The sequence below is a fragment of the Meles meles genome, chromosome 1 (genome assembly GCF_922984935.1).
Source record: "Meles meles chromosome 1, mMelMel3.1 paternal haplotype, whole genome shotgun sequence".
NCBI classification, from domain to species: Eukaryota; Metazoa; Chordata; class Mammalia; order Carnivora; family Mustelidae; genus Meles; species Meles meles.
Window position 1 is genome coordinate 136,665,295 of NC_060066.1, and position 15,543 is coordinate 136,680,837.

A 15,543-nucleotide genomic window follows, 5' to 3' on the forward strand; every position below is an offset into this window, starting at 1 on the left:
TTGCTTGAAACAGGCCACAAAGGGGCCACGGATTGTGAGGGGCAAAGAAAACAGCTCTGGACAGGGTAGAGCCAGCATGCCTGTCTGGTGCAAGGAGTCCGTGAAAGGGAAGGTGTCCCGGATGCAGACTAAGGAATTTGGGTTTTGTTCTGTTGGCAGTGGGGGACGAAAGGGGCTTTTGAGCAAGGGAGTAATGATCGGATTAATTCACAGAGTCAGGGAGTCTCTTTGTGTTCAATTGTCCTCCCTCTTTTCCCTTCCCACAGCATAGCTGGGCAGCATACTTGAACTGGTCTTGGCTCAAAGACGGGACCCAGAATGACAATTTATTCCACCGTTGTCTTTCGAGGGTCTACTACAGGCTGATCTGCTTCTATGGTACATGAGCCCATGGACTGTCTCTATCCCAAACCAAGAGAAGATGCTTCTAGGCACTGATGAAAAGCTATCAAGCCGCATGACCACATTCCTCTGGGAAAAAAGGCTCTTCACATCAATAAAGTGGCAAGTGGCTTGCTTAAAAATTACCAGTTCAATACAAATGGGAGCAGCTCCAGAGAATGAAATGATTCAACTGTGGTGAGTCAAAATACTGAGGTCAACGTTCGAGGGGCACCCTTACATTACAGGCTTTGTGCTGGGCACTGGGAATGCATCAGAATAAGACATGTCCCTCTCCTCGAGGAGCTTACAGTCTGGAGAGGAGAGGAACACCTAAACCTATCATTTTAGTAAGTGATCTCAAGAGGCATTTGGACTTGGGGTAGATGACTGCTATAGTGCTATTCAGCTCTGAATTTCTATGCATCTGTAACTGAAGGCAGAAGTCTTTAGTTAGGTGATAAATGCAGTTGGGTGTTATGAAAATGAAACAAAGGAATGCTTGGAAGAAACTGAAAGATCACAGCAGGCTTTTTGAAACTGGTTAGTGTTAGAGCTACTGGTGGTGGTGGACAGCCTCCCAGGGGGTCCCCAGTGATTCTCGCCCCCTTGTCTTCAAACCCTCTTATAGCCTCTGCCCACACAGAGTCTGGTAGAGGCCACAGTGGAGGTCATAAATGGCCTTGTGACTTTCACTTCAGTGTCTTGACTACGGGGAAGGCAGCTGCCATGTCCTGAGGACACTGAAGCAGTCCATGGAGAGGCCCATGGAGAAGAGCTGAAACACCTGCCAACAGCCAACACCAACTCACCAGCCGAGTGAGTGAGCCATCCTGGGAGCTGCCCCTGCAGCCACCATGACCTTTGGATAATGCAGCCTTGGAGGACAATGAAGACAGTCTCCTCAGAAGCTCTGAGCCAGAGCCAAATTCTCAACTTGTGGAGATTGTGAGAGACAGTCAGTGATTGGTATTGTTTTAAGCCACTAAGTTTGGGGTTAGCAATAAATAACGAACCCAACACCTATGTTAAGAGTACCGATCCTCTCTTATCCAACCCTATCATCTCCTGATCATTTTCAGTTTAGTACCCCAAAGTTTTCTGATACCAAAATACCTGATGAAATTATTTTTATTATTTTTTATATAAGGAAACTTGACAGTCTGTGGTTCAGAAAATATGATTTAATTAAGTAGGTTGCATTTTTAAAAAAATAAGTGATTTGGAAAAAGACTCGTGGAGTTAAGCAGGATATTAATTTTCTTTCCAGTTCCACTTGATAGAATGTCAGTGGCATTTCAACAAGTACTCTTTTCTTCAATTGCTTTCTCTATATGGTGGCATTTTGGCAAGGGGATTTCTTTTCTGTGTGGTAGCATTTCTGAAATAGTTGTATGTGTGTTTCGTTGTTTGTTTGTTTTCTAAATAGTAGGTTGACCAAAAAAGCTCCCTGTTTCAATTTGTAAAATGGTGTACTTCAGCAGAAACCTGGGATGGCTTTGTCAGTGTTGTTAAACACCAGAGAATTTTAGTTTCCGGGATTCTATTCTCAGCCTAATTCAGTTTAGGGAAGAGTTTCTGTCATCAAAAGTAGCTAGCAAGGATTGGACCTGTGTGTATGGCATACTACTCCTAATAGGTCTAAATTCTATTTAAGCAGGCCCAGGCGCCCAAGCCAATTAGAGAAAATGGAACCTGGCAGATGGAGAGATGCTTACACTGTCCCCCGAGGAACAGAGGTTTTAATCACAGCCCAGTGTGAAGAACACTTAACCGAGATTTGGAGATTATTAGAACCCATTAGCACCTTGTCAGCCATAGCAATCAAGGGTGCCTTTTGCTTTAAACTATAGCCTTCCACTTTCTCCCAGAGACTACAAAAGACCAGGTTTGGGTGGTTACTTGGAGCAACTACGTTTGCTGGATTTCACTCTAAGGAGCTCCTTAAATTATAGCGGGAGAGGCTAATGGGACAAGTCCTTGCCTTAATTCCTTCCACTCCTACAGTCTTCTGGTTGACAGGTTATTCTTCCAAGGAGATGTCTTCATTCTGACACCCTGTACCCACCCACCTCCCTTTCTCCAGTGCCCTGGGTAACCTCAAAAGGACATATTTGGGGTTGGGAATGCTGGTTAGAGATGCCAGACCTGAGCACCTCTCCCCATTCACCTCCCTGCATGGAGGCACCACGGTGGTGTGGACATTGGCACACAGGATCTGAATTAAGTCAGGGCTCTATCATTTGCCATCTGTGTCACCTGGACAAGTCATAGAACCTCTTTGAAGCTAGTTTTTTTTTTTTTTAAGATTTATTTATTTATTTATTTGACAGAGAGATCACAAGTAGACAGAGAGGCAGGGGTGGGGGGGGAAGCAGACTCCCCGGTGAGCAGAGAGCCCGATGTGGGGCTCGATCCCAGGACCCTGAGATCATGACCTGAGCTGAAGGCAGAGGCTTAACCCACTGAGCCACGCAGGCGCCCCGAAGCTAGTTTTTAACCTGCCAACATGCATTCCTTCTAGTGTTATTGTGAGGAGGAGGAGGAGGAGGATGATAACAGTCGACAGTTATTAAGCACTCCTTATGTGCCAGGCATCGTTCTGAGTATTTTATGAATATGAACACATTTGATCCTCACACGACTTTATGAAGCAGGCACTTTCATTAGCCCCATTTTACTGATGAGGAAGCTGAGGCACAGAGAGGTTAGGTCACAGGGTTGACAAATGCCATAGGGAGGCTTCAAATCTGGGTGGCCTAACCTGAACTGATGCTCTTAATGCCGCACTGTAGTGTCTCCACGGAGGTGTCAGGGCTTATTAGTAATATCAGCTATTAGTATTTGGCTTGTCCTCCCCAAGTTGCAAGCTGCTTAGTCTGGGCCATGCTGCCATTGATGTCACTGAGATGTTGGCAGGATGTGAGGCTCAGCCACCAGCCCCACACTAAGTGACAATCTGAGAACCTCCTTCCAGTACCAGCATCTTGAATTACCTCTGACTCTGGTGAGCATGTTGTCTGATGGCATCTGGCAGATTTGGGTGCTGGTCACTTGATGGCAGCCAAGCAAGGACTCTTGAACGGAGACAAGCGGGCAGAAAGCCAAGCTTTACCCAGGGTCATCTGCAGCTGTTATCAATCAGGCTGGTGGCAGAGGATGAGGAAGTCAGCAGGAGCACTTTTATCCCAGGCTGAACACAAGGCTGTCAGCTGGAAACACAGCCCTTGCTCTCGGGTAATTCCTAACTTCCTATTGGAAATAAACAAAAAGCCCGCTCTACTGAATTTCCCACTCCGCTTCACGGCTTGGCAGCCAGCCCCTAATGCCTATCACCTAAGATAGCAAAGATAGCTGCTGAACTAGAACAAAAAGGATGGGAAAGGCCATCCCCTCCCTGACCTCCACTCCACTGAGCCACTGATCCTGTGGGAACCCAGATGCATCAGGGCTTTCCAGCCTGGAAGGGGACTGGGCATTGGATGGGGAGGAGTGTTGGGAGTGGGGAGGACTGAGCAGAAAGCCAAAAGAAGGAAAGGAGCACTGAGTGAGTAAGGGGACAAGCCCAAATACCCTCTTCTGGCTCGTGGTCCCCTGTACCTTGCTGGAAGTCCCAGAAGCAGGGACTCAGGCCCACTGACTGAGTCCTCTAGGGGAGGGCACCCCAGCCCTGATGGGTTGGCGGGAGTTGGGGAGATCCTGGCTGGGGATTTAGAGGTTGTGCTCTGTGGGATTGAAATGGATGGCCTGGGTCACAGCCCTGGTGGGAAGACCCCCTCCCCACAATGCACTCTTAGCTTTCTTTATGTCTGTATCTGTGGGAAAGAGCATCTTTGTGGGTATGCTGACTTTCCTAGGCCTGAGAGCTGTTGTCACTATGCTCTGTAGCAATGAGCCACCTTCCAGGGGACAGGATACCTGCCTGATATCATTTGACTTGACTTTCCTCCTGCGATGAAAACACCTTCCTATTTATGATTTCATGCCACCCCATCACAAGTGTAGGGTTTTCAAGGCTGGGGTTTCAGAAGCTTTCTTCATCCTGCATGTGCTGAACTCCATTTCTGGCTATCCCATCATGCCTAAGGGCAGGGTGAAGGACATAGTATGTAAGGCTCAACACAAAGTGAAAAAAATGGGGTGTTCAGAATTGCAAGTTGGTAACGGCAGAGCATGAGGCTAAACATGGGGGTCCTCCTGAGCTCGGAGCCCTGTACCAGTCACATCCACAAAGTTGGCCTTGCCTCAGGCTGAGAGGCTAATTTTCTATTGGCAAGGTTAACTGAGTCAAAGATGGCACAGTATACATTTTTAGTCTTTTTTTTTTTTTAATTTTTAGAAGGCTGTAACAGTATTAAAAGATCAAAGCATAAAGATTTTAGTCATTACTGGGTGTATAAAAATATCCAGGACACCAAACTTGGGCGAGCTGAACATGTAGTCATGTCACTCACTAACGCATGACTGTCTTTGATTGCTGTGTGTCATAAACCACATTTTCCCCCAGCCTTGGTACCACTGCCATTCCCGTCTCACAGGCTCCTCTGTGGCTCTGAAAGCTCCTCTCCTCACTGGAATGGGGGTCACCTAAGGATGTGCCAGTGGTCACACAGCCATGCTTATCAGAAGGAGCCAGTTCCCAGGGGAAGGGGAATTCTGCTCACAGTCAGAGAGCTGGAAACCCAGGAACCAGATCTGGGAGCTTAACACGTCTAATGAGAAAGAAAGTAGCTCAGTGTTTGGCAGGCAGGTCAAGGTCAGAATTCCAGGTTAGAGGCAGTGCCACATCTAGACCCACCAGTCTCCTGGATGGGGGGGCAAGGAGGCGTGTCACCCTCAGAGCAATGAGCCAAAGCCCACCTCCCCCCCACCCCCTTTCACCCCCCCATCCATTGTCTCATGGGTCCTACTCTCTGGGACTCTCCAGTGTCAACCTGTATAGACCTGAAGGGTCCTACCTAAGGATGCTGGATTTACCAAATCAAAATACAGGACCTGTGGCTAAATTTGAGTTTCAGATAAATGATGAATAATGTTTCAGTGTAAGGATTACATGAGATCTTTTATCTGGCAGCACTAGCCCTAAACCTGTATCTCGTTGCCTGACTCAGGACAGCTTCTGTAGGGCTACAGATGCTCCCCCAGATGACGCTTTTCCCACCAGCGTCTTCCATCTGGTATTCCTGGACTTGGCCACCGGTTCTGCCCTGGCCTGCCCAGCCCTCTGGTGAGGGACCTCACGGGCATGCCGTCAGAGAAGCTGTTAGCGGCCATGGAAGACGCCGGTGCCAGGCGTAGACTCATCTCTGACCTGCGGCCAGGTCTGCTCAGCCTCAGCACATTCCTTCCCAGCTCAGCTCATCCTTGGCACAGAGACCAGCAGTGGAGGGAGGGCTAAGCACAGCTCCATCCCACCCACCCCACCCCCGTTGAGGGTGCTCAGGGTGGGTTCCCACAGGGTGGCTTAGGGGGTGTTTCTTAGATAAGGTCTTCCCTCTATTTCATTTCACTTTCAGTCTTTCTGTAGATGAGTGTGAGAAGTCTCAAGTGTCAGGAATGTGTCTGTTTCCTTAGAACATGTCATTCAGTCCTCATAACAGGACCATGAGGTGGCTAATAGTGTCCCTATTGGGGGATGAGAAAACTGAGGTCCCACTGTCTAACGGCTGGCAGGTGCCAGGGCTTGAATTCTGAACCCGAGTCTTCTAAATCCGAGTCTGTGCTCTCTCCATCGTGGCCACCCAAGCAGAAACGTCTCCATTAATTAACTGGTCATACCTTACTCTCCTGTCTGATCCCCAGGTCTTTATCATGCTGTCACTGAAACATGTCTGATGCCCCTTTCGGCCCAGGCTCTCATGTGGCAGGAGAGGACAGAGGGCTCTTGGTTGATCTTCTGCTTCGAGGCTTTACCCTCACCAACTCATCCATGACTTAAACTTCGCTTTGTGTAAAGCGCATCAGATCACTTTACCTCCAGCTGACAAACAGCCGTATGTCCACGTGACCTGCAGTTGGGGTTCTCTGACTTGACCCACCCAGGGAACTTTTTATTCTTATTTATTTATTATTATTTTTCTAATTTTAATTTTTTTTAAAGATTTTATTTGTTTATTTGACAGAGAGCACAAGTAAGTAGAGCAGCAGGCAGAGGGAGAGAGAGAGAAGCAGGCTCTCTGCTGAGCAGGGAGCCCGATGCAGGGCTTGATCCCAGGACCCTGGAATCATGACCTGAGCCGAAGGCAGCCACTTAACCAACTAAGCCACCCAGGCGCCCCTGTTTTTATTTTTTTTAAAGATTTTATTTATTATTTATTTGACAGACAGAGACCACAAGTAGGCAGAGAGACAGGCAGAGAGAGAGGAAGGGAAGCAGGTTCCCCGCTGAGCAGAGAGCCAGATGCAGGGCTGGATCCCAGGACCCCAGGATCATGATCTGAGCAGAAAGCAGAGGCTTTAACCCACTGAGCCACCCAGGTACCCCCCCACCCCCACCCCGGGAGCTTTTTAAAATTCAGATTGTCAGGCTCCATCCCAGAGCTTCAGCTTCAGCAGGTCTGGGGCCAAGCCTAGAATCTGCATTTTCACAAGCTCAAGGTGCTTCTCATGCAGGGGATCCAGAGACACCCCCCCCCCACTCCGAGAAAGGCCTGTAGGGTAAAAGCCAAATCCTAACATGGTGTCAGAGGATACTCCCAGACTGGTCCAAGGTCCATTTCCAGTCTCATCATCTAGTTCCCCAGCCTCAGCCAAGGAGACTATATCTCCTCAACTGGACTCCCTGCTTTCCCCTTCTACCCTCTCTTTGCCCCTTTCCTCTCCATACCTGCGTGGGTCCTGGAAGAGGGGGTAGAGGATCAGGGCTCTAGAGCCTGATAGCAAAATTGCTTAGCCTCCCCATGCCGCCAGGTCCTCAGCCATTAAGTGGAAGAACATTCTTACCCTAAGAGCATTAAGAGGAGAATTACTAACTGTGAAGTACTTAGAGCAGAACCTGGGACATAGAAAGAAAGCACTCAGTGAAAGTTAACCATTATTACTTTTTATTGATATAGCTTTGCTCATTTTGCTGCCTCTTCCTGGGATTTTGTTCCCTCCTTTTAGCACCTGGAAAAATTCCTTTCATCCTTTAAGATCCCGTTAAGAAGCCGTAGTCTCTGTGAGATCTTCATGGGCTTCCTCAAGCCCCATTAATTATTGCTCATCCATTCCCCTATAATTATTGCTTTATGTTCTTTATTCACACTATCATATTGTATTGAGAATCACACATATTCTATCTACATACGTGAGCAGCCTGAGGGCACCTACCTTTCTGGAAGACTTAATGTAATGACTGGCATGGACACCTGGGTGGCTCAGTCAATCGTGTGCAACTCTTGTTTCGGCCCAAGTCATGATTTCAGGGTCCTGGGATGAAGCCCTGCATTGGGCTCCGCAGAGTCTGCTTGTCTCTTTCTCTCTCTCCACTTGCATTCTCAATCTTTCTCTAAAATAAATAAATAAACTCTTTTAACATATAATGCCTAGTGGGGTCCCTGGGTGGCTCAGTCGGTTAAGCATCTGGCTTTGGCCTGGGCCATAGTCTCAGGGTCCTGGGATTGAGCCCCACATTGGGCTCCCTGGTCAGTGGGGAGTCTGCTTCTCCCTGTCCCTCTGCCTGCTGCTCCCCCTGGTCGAATAAATAAACAAATATATCTTAAAAAAAAAAAAAAAAAATATATATATATATATATATATATATAATGCCTAGCATATTAAATTCCTTATTACCTCTCCTCATTCCATAAAATTGGATATTCGATCTATTAGTTTAGAATTGAACGTATGGAGCTTTTTTTTTTTTAAATTTTATCTATTTGAAAAAGAAAGAGCCAGAGAGAGAGCATGAGTGGCGGGCTGGGGGGCTATAGGGACAGAGGGAGGAGAATTAGACTCCCCACTGAGCAGGAAGTCCAATACGGGGCTCTATCCTGGAACTCTGGGATTATGGCCTGAGTGAAAGGCAGACACTTAACAGGCTGAGTTCCCCAGGTGCCCCTGGGAGCTTTTTACTTAATTTAATAGTTATACTATTAAATTAGCTCTTCTTCCCACCCTTCCTACCACTCTCCCTGTTTTCTCTCTCCTAGATTCTTTCAAGATTCATCACTGTGGTCAGTGTGTGATGACTAGCCTGAGAGGATTGTTTTGCCTTATTTGGGAACTAATGCTCACCACCCACTCATAGGCATATGGCCCTTATTTCTGGTAGGCAGGAATGTTCTTCCTCTGCTCTGCCTACAGAATCCATAAGAAGGCTGCCAAAGGCTGTGCTTTGCGTAGATGTGTCCAAGCCTCATAAAGAAGTTTGGCTCCTATCAGCAGAGGATAGGGGCTTGTCTGGTAGTTTCCGGACAAGAAACATAGCTGCTGTGGTCCAAGGACCACTTTATCTAATAAATGAATAAAGGAGCTTTTTATAGACCTATGAAAATTTTTATGGTTTGAAAAACTATATAAACTTTTTAAAATAAAAGGAACCTATGAAATAAAAATTAATAAATATTTAAGTGAACATCTATGAAATGGAACATGATTCCAGCTCATATCTCCATCTGAACTCAGCTCTTATATGGTTAAATATGTTCTATTTCATGTGAGGTGAGAGAACATCTTAGTAATTTTTGATATGGAACACGGTCTCTAAAAGTAAAAGTGCCTGAGGTTTAGATGAGTCTCCAAATGGCCTCGAGTTGCCCGCTATGACAGAGCTCATTGCTTTAAATGGTGTGGACTTGAGTGAGAGGAGAGGGCCCTTATCTGGATGGTCAGATCAGGAGATCGTGTGGGGTGCCCGCAGAATTATCCTACAGTCCAGGCTTCTGACAAAACTGAACGTTTCTGTCGAGGGTTGTTTCTGTTTTTAGACACGGTGGCCTCAGGCAAGAGTGTCCAGGTCTAGATCACTTCTGATCAAGCCAGACAGTGTTCTAGAAGCTCAGATCCACCAAACGTGGAATCCCCATTGTTTTTATTTTATCAACAAATAGTTGCAGAACCCTGCTGGATTTCTAGCCCTGGGCATACAGCAGTGACTCAGACAGGCACAGCCCCTGCCCTCAGAATGCTTATGGTCTGGTTAGAAAAACAAACCCTGAGCCACTAACTGCCAAGGGAAGGAAGGTCACAGGGAAGGGCAGGGTGCTGGGGGTGTTTGTCAGAGAGGTGAGTCTGGGGGTCAGGGAGAACTTCCCAGAAGAAGTGGCATTTAAGTCCTGATCACTGAAGCCTGAGGAGGAGTGAACTGGGTGGAAAGCCTTCCGCACACCCCCTGTGCCACCCTAAGCCTGGTCCTGGGATGCCAGGGTTGGGCGTCCTGTGTGTGCCCACTCTTCTGAAGCCCCTCCAGGGGCACCCAATCATAATCCAAATGCCTGCCTTGGGTTCCTAAGTTCTGCTGGATTGGCAGCTGGCTCTGCCTGTTTTGCTGGGACCCTTCTCCCCTTCCCCTTCCTCCTCCCTCCCTCTCCCCACCGCCCTTTGTCCCAGACTTTGCTTGTGACGGCTGGCCCCTGGGCGGCCTGTGCAGAGCTGTAAGTCTGCCACCACCTGTTTCCAAGCCTCACCCCTGCCCTGGAACACCATGCCCCCGCCTACCCCATCTGACCTCTTCTGAGGTCAGCCCAGGCCAGATCACAACCTCATATGCCTCCCCTCTGGCCTCTCTAACTACGGTAGCCACCCTTTTGCAGTCCCCGCATTTCTCTCTGGCTCTTTCCTCAGGTTCAGCCACACCATGCAGCAGATCACACAGGAATGCTGTGGGTCCTAGAGCGTTGTTTCCCAAACCGGGGCATCCAATGAATGCTAAAGATATATCCGTGCATCCCAGTTTGAGGAACACTACATTGGAAGATAAATACAGGCACTTCAGATGACATGATTGTAAATACAAACACAAATGTGTACCTGAAACCACGGCGACACTTAGCAGTCAGGCGGTCAACCACATGTCACAAACACAGTTATTTTTATTTTATTTTATTTTTTTAAAGATTTTGTTTATTTGAGAGAGAGAGAGTGAGAGAGAGAGCATGAGCGGGGAGAAGAAGCAGAAGGAGAGGCAGAGACCCTGCTGAGTAGGGAGCCCCACATGGGGCTCAATTCCAGGACTCTGGGATCATGACCTGAACCAAAGACAGATGCCTAACCGACTGAGCCCCCCAGGTGCCCCACAAAATGTTCATTTTTTAAAATTAGCATCAAAATGAGAGAGAATGGTCATGGTTAATTTTAGAATGCTTCCTTGAACTCCTGAGGGGTTTGTAGATCCCACTTTGGACCATAAAACCTCAGAGCCTAGGGAACACCTCACCTTTCTGGGCCACAGGCTTTCTCATCTCAGAGATGGGTTTACACAGTCCGCTTCTTACCTACCTCCTAAACATTTTATCAGTCATGTGAGGTCCACAAAACAGTTTGGTTTTTTCTTTTCTTTTCTTTTCTTTTCTTTCTTTTTTTGTTTTTATGGAAGGGGACAGGTGATGTTACAGAAACAGCAGGAGGGACGCACACAGGCTGGGAGAGTGGAGCACAGAGAGGCTGGAGGACACACCCGCACACCAGAGAGGTCATTGGATGATGAAGATGGCTTGTCACCTGAGTGGTGGCACAGGGTAGAGCCAGGCCTCTGGACCCCTCATTGGTGCCTGAGTGAGCTGCCAGGTGGGACCTGCCAGCTTATAGACAGGGGTTACCTGGGGCGGGAAGCCATCACCTCCCCTGCCATTATGGTGGGGGCTGTCCCCTCCCTGTAAAATGCTTTGAACTCCCCCTGAAGATACCAGGTAATTAGAAATGTATTACTGTTATTTACCTTCACCCTCTCTGCCAGCTGACAGAGGCAGCCACCCTCTTCACCTCAGTAATCTCAAGCTTTCTCCTCCAGTGAAGACCCAGTTCCACTTCATGCAGAAATGATGTAAGGCCACATTTTTTTGGAGAAAACCCACTGATGTCTACTTCTCAAAGACTGGACTCTGGTTTTAAGTTCTGCTTTTCAGATTAACTTGTCTATTGCCTGTGTGGCCTAATGCTTGAAAGAAAAAAAACATTATTTGGGTAATAGTTAAACTACACTAACACCCAGTGGGCGAAGAGCTCTGAGTGAAGGAGGCCTAGAAAGGAATGAACTTGTCCCAGCCAGCTTTGGCTGGAGTCTCTTGGGAGAGGAAATGGTGCTGGTCTGTGGTCATGTTCATCTGAAGGGCTCAGAGGTTCTCTAGGAAAGGTGGGCTGTAAGTCCCCCAGGCCAGTCCTGGGGGAGGGGCCCTTCGAAGCTCTGCTCTGCCCTTAGACCAGTGTCCTTCGTCCTTGCGCCCAACGGACTGTTTTGTAACAGTTGTAACAGTCTGGGGAGGGGGCCCCCACTGCTTGGGGAGGGAGCATTAGAAAATAAATATTTGGAATTTTCAGTGTGCTTATTGTTTAAGGTCATTTTCTCCTTACAACAAAATTGGGAGGAAGATACAGAGACCTCCCACTTACCTCCTGCTCCCACACATGCAGAGCCTCTGTTGTGATCAACACTACTCACCAGAATGGCAGATTTTTAAAAAAGATTTTTATTTATGTCTTTGACAGAAAGAGATAGAGCACACATAGGCAGAGCGGCAGGCAGAGCTGGAGAGGGAGAAGCAGGCTCCCCACTGTGCAGGGAGCCCGATGTGAGGCTTGATCCAGGACCCTGGGATCATGACCTGAGCTGAAGGCAGAGGCTTTAACCCACTGAGCCACCCAGGCGCCCACAATGACCAAGGATAAACCTACATTGACACATCCTAATCACCCAAAGCCCATAGTTTACCTTATGATTCACACTTGGCGTAACACGTTCAGTGGGTTCACTACAGTATTATAGAGAGCATGTTCACTGCTCTGAAATCCTGCTTATTTCTCAGGGACTTTCTTAGGGGGCCGACTGTTCTTATGCTAACAGACTTCATCATGTGGTTCAGAAAGTTTTCAGTTATTCTGGCTTGGGAGTTCTCTTCCGTATACGCTCTTTCTTTTCATATGAACTGTACTGACCTCAGCCTCGGTCCAGATGGGTTTCCCAGGTCCAAAGCAGGTTTTATATTAGCAGATCAGTTTGTATCTTTACTCCATATTACTGGTTTAATTTTGGATCTTACATGTACTTTGTAAAGATTCAGTGCCTATGTTCCAGGGTGCCTCCTCCTCTTGACTTTTCATGTATATATTCAGTGCTCTCAAAAGCAATTTCTGCATCCAAGATATTTTAGTAAACTGCATTCCACTGAAGAAGAAGTTTACTTTTTTTTTTTTTTTTTTTTTGGATAATCCAGCGGATGATAAATGACCCAAGATGTCCAAGACTGAGTGTGAGGGGTAACTTCTGGTATCTCCTGGCTCTCCACAAATGTCTTCTCACTGTTTTTGTGTTTATGAATATAACCCATCCCACTCCATAACACCTCTTGTTAGAACCATGAATTGTTTTTCTGGAAAGAATCCTCTTCTCCAGGAATCACGTGGTGGTGTTCTATAGCCTTCATTAATTCCGAGATGCTTTATCGGACGGAATCAACCTTTGATGAACTCGAGTCTCCTTGTCTCTCTGGTAGAAAGCTGCTTCTGAATATTTACAAAGAGGGAACTTACGGTTTTCCTCTCCTCTAAGGCCCTCCTCCAGATGGGAAGCTGGGTGAGTCTGGCTTGCTGGGCTGCAGTGGACCATTGCAGGGAGAGGAAGTATCTCATTTGGTGCCTAGATCATCCTTGGAGACTTCTTAAAAAGTGGCCTAGAACCTAGAGTCTAGTAAAGATCAGATTCCCAAATTCCTTTCCCATTAAGACCTGGTAAAATGCTGCCCGGGTCTCAGTTTTGCAATTTATGTGCTGCTTTTCTGGGGCCTCAGATACTAGGCCCACTGGCGGAAGGTCTAGGGTGCAGAGCCAACCCCTCGCCCTCTGCAGCTACTGCCCGGGTCTAGCAGGTGTTTGTCTAGAAGGGATCTTGTTGCTGCACATCAGGCAGAGGAGGGGCCCCCGCTGGCCGGGGCATGGTCTGTATTCAGAGATTCTGGAGTTGCTACCCAAGGAGAAGTCAGATTGAAGGGGAAGGGAGACCTCTTTATCTCCTCGCGGACATTTCTGGGCTTCAAGGTTGTACAGCAGACCACGTGGCTGAAGGACAGTGGAGACTCCCTGGGGTGGACGGTGAGAGGAGGCGGTGGGGAGCCCTACGTAGAGAACCGGTGGGTGACACGGGCAGCCTGGCCATCACCAGGGTCCTGGCTTAGGAGACACTTTAACTCTGCAGCAGTGGCAGAAGTCACTTTGTAAAGAGCAGGTCTTTGTCCAAACTGATTTTCCTTTCTAGCCCTCCTTCCTTCTCTGCCCACTCCTGCCTCTCAGCCCTGACTCTTCTGTCCCTACAGCTTTTCCCGCCTTCCAAAGTTCCTCTGGCTTCGGGCTCCTTGCCTTGGGACAGGTTCTACCCCCAAGGTCCTGTTCTGAGCCGCCTGTCCTGCTGATGTTGGCTTCCTACTGTGAGGCTGGTTCTAGGAACTTCTTTCTTTTCCCTAAATATGCTAATTAGTTTTTTTCCCTTTTCTCTCTGTCCTTTTCCATGGAGAGCAGAGTATCTTTTGGGCCTGCTGACACTGGGAAGAAGTTACTTGCCAGGTGTTTCATGGACCTGTTTCACAGGTTTGCCCGGCAGGCTGACTTCTGGGGCTCTGGCCTCAGAGTCCTCCATGCCTTGTTGGCCCAGGCAAGGTGGGGTGGGCGAGGAGAAAGTCTACCCACCCAAAATTTGCAGCCTCAGAGCACTGGGCCCTCTGCTGGCTGCTCCCCTGGGGAGTCTGGATAGGACTGTGAGATACTAAGTGTTAATGCTGTCTACCCTTGACCTGCGGAGGAGAGTGTGGGTTTTGGAACTTCCTTTTGGAAGCTTTCAGTCATTCGCTGTGTCAAAGGGAGAGAAAGTGGCTTGGATTCAGGTGGCAATATTTTAATATCTGCTCTTTATTTATGTAAGAAACTGGCTTCCCACTGATGTTGTCTTCTCGTTTTGGACATGTTTTGATAGCTGGGTCCCTGACCTCATGTGTCCTTCCTTTCCAGCTTCCCCCCATCCCTGACCCCACACCTCTCTACAATAAAACAGGCCCATCAGAGGACTGAGCAGGCCTAGAGGCCTTTCCCTGGCATGGAATTGCTATTGTACTTCTCCCAGATTTTTTTTTAAAAAAGAGAATAGATTAAGATTTATGGAAAATAACAAAGATAGACTAGAACTCCCATATACCCCCCACCTGATTTGCTCTGTTGTAACATCTCACATCACTAGGGGACATTGGCCACGCCAAGAAACCAACACTGGGACATTACCATTAAGTAAACTGCACCTTTTAGTCAGATTTCACGAGTTTTCCCACAGAGCCCTTTCTGTTCCAGGATCCCCTCTAGGATAGCACATTGCGTTTACTTGTCCTTAGTCTCCCTGGCCTGTGATAGTTCCTGACTCTCCTCGATTAAAAGACTTTGGCAGGGACGCCTAGGTGGCTCAGGTGGTTAAGCATCTGCCTTCGGCTCAGGTCATGATCCCAGGGTCCTGGGATTGAGTCCTGCATCAGGCTCCTTGCTCAGCTGGGAAACTGCTTCTCCCTCTGCCTGCTATTCCCCCCACATGTGCTCTCTCTCTTTGACAAATAAATAAATAAAATATTAAATAAAAAAAGAAAAGACAGTTTGGAGGACTACTGGTCAGGTATTTTGTAGAATGTCCCCCAATTTGCATTTGGCTGATGCTTTCATCATTGTTAGACTAAGGTTCTAAGTTTTGGGAAGGAAGACCACAGAGGTGAAGTACTATTCTCATCACCGTCTATCAAGTGTACACATCTTCAACCTAAGTTCTTGCTGATGTGAACTGTCCTATTCTTGTCCCCTCTTGGCGGACTGCTCTCCTGGAAAGCAAGTCCACACTCGGGGGACGGGGAGGAAAAAGCTGAGCTCCATCTTCTGGAGGAGGGAGGATCACATCTATTATCTGGAGTCTCCTGTAGGAAGATCCCAGAGATTTTTTTAAAGCAAGCCAGAAATCCCCTCCAGCACTTACTAGAAGGCCAGTGGTCCCCGATGCATGGACTT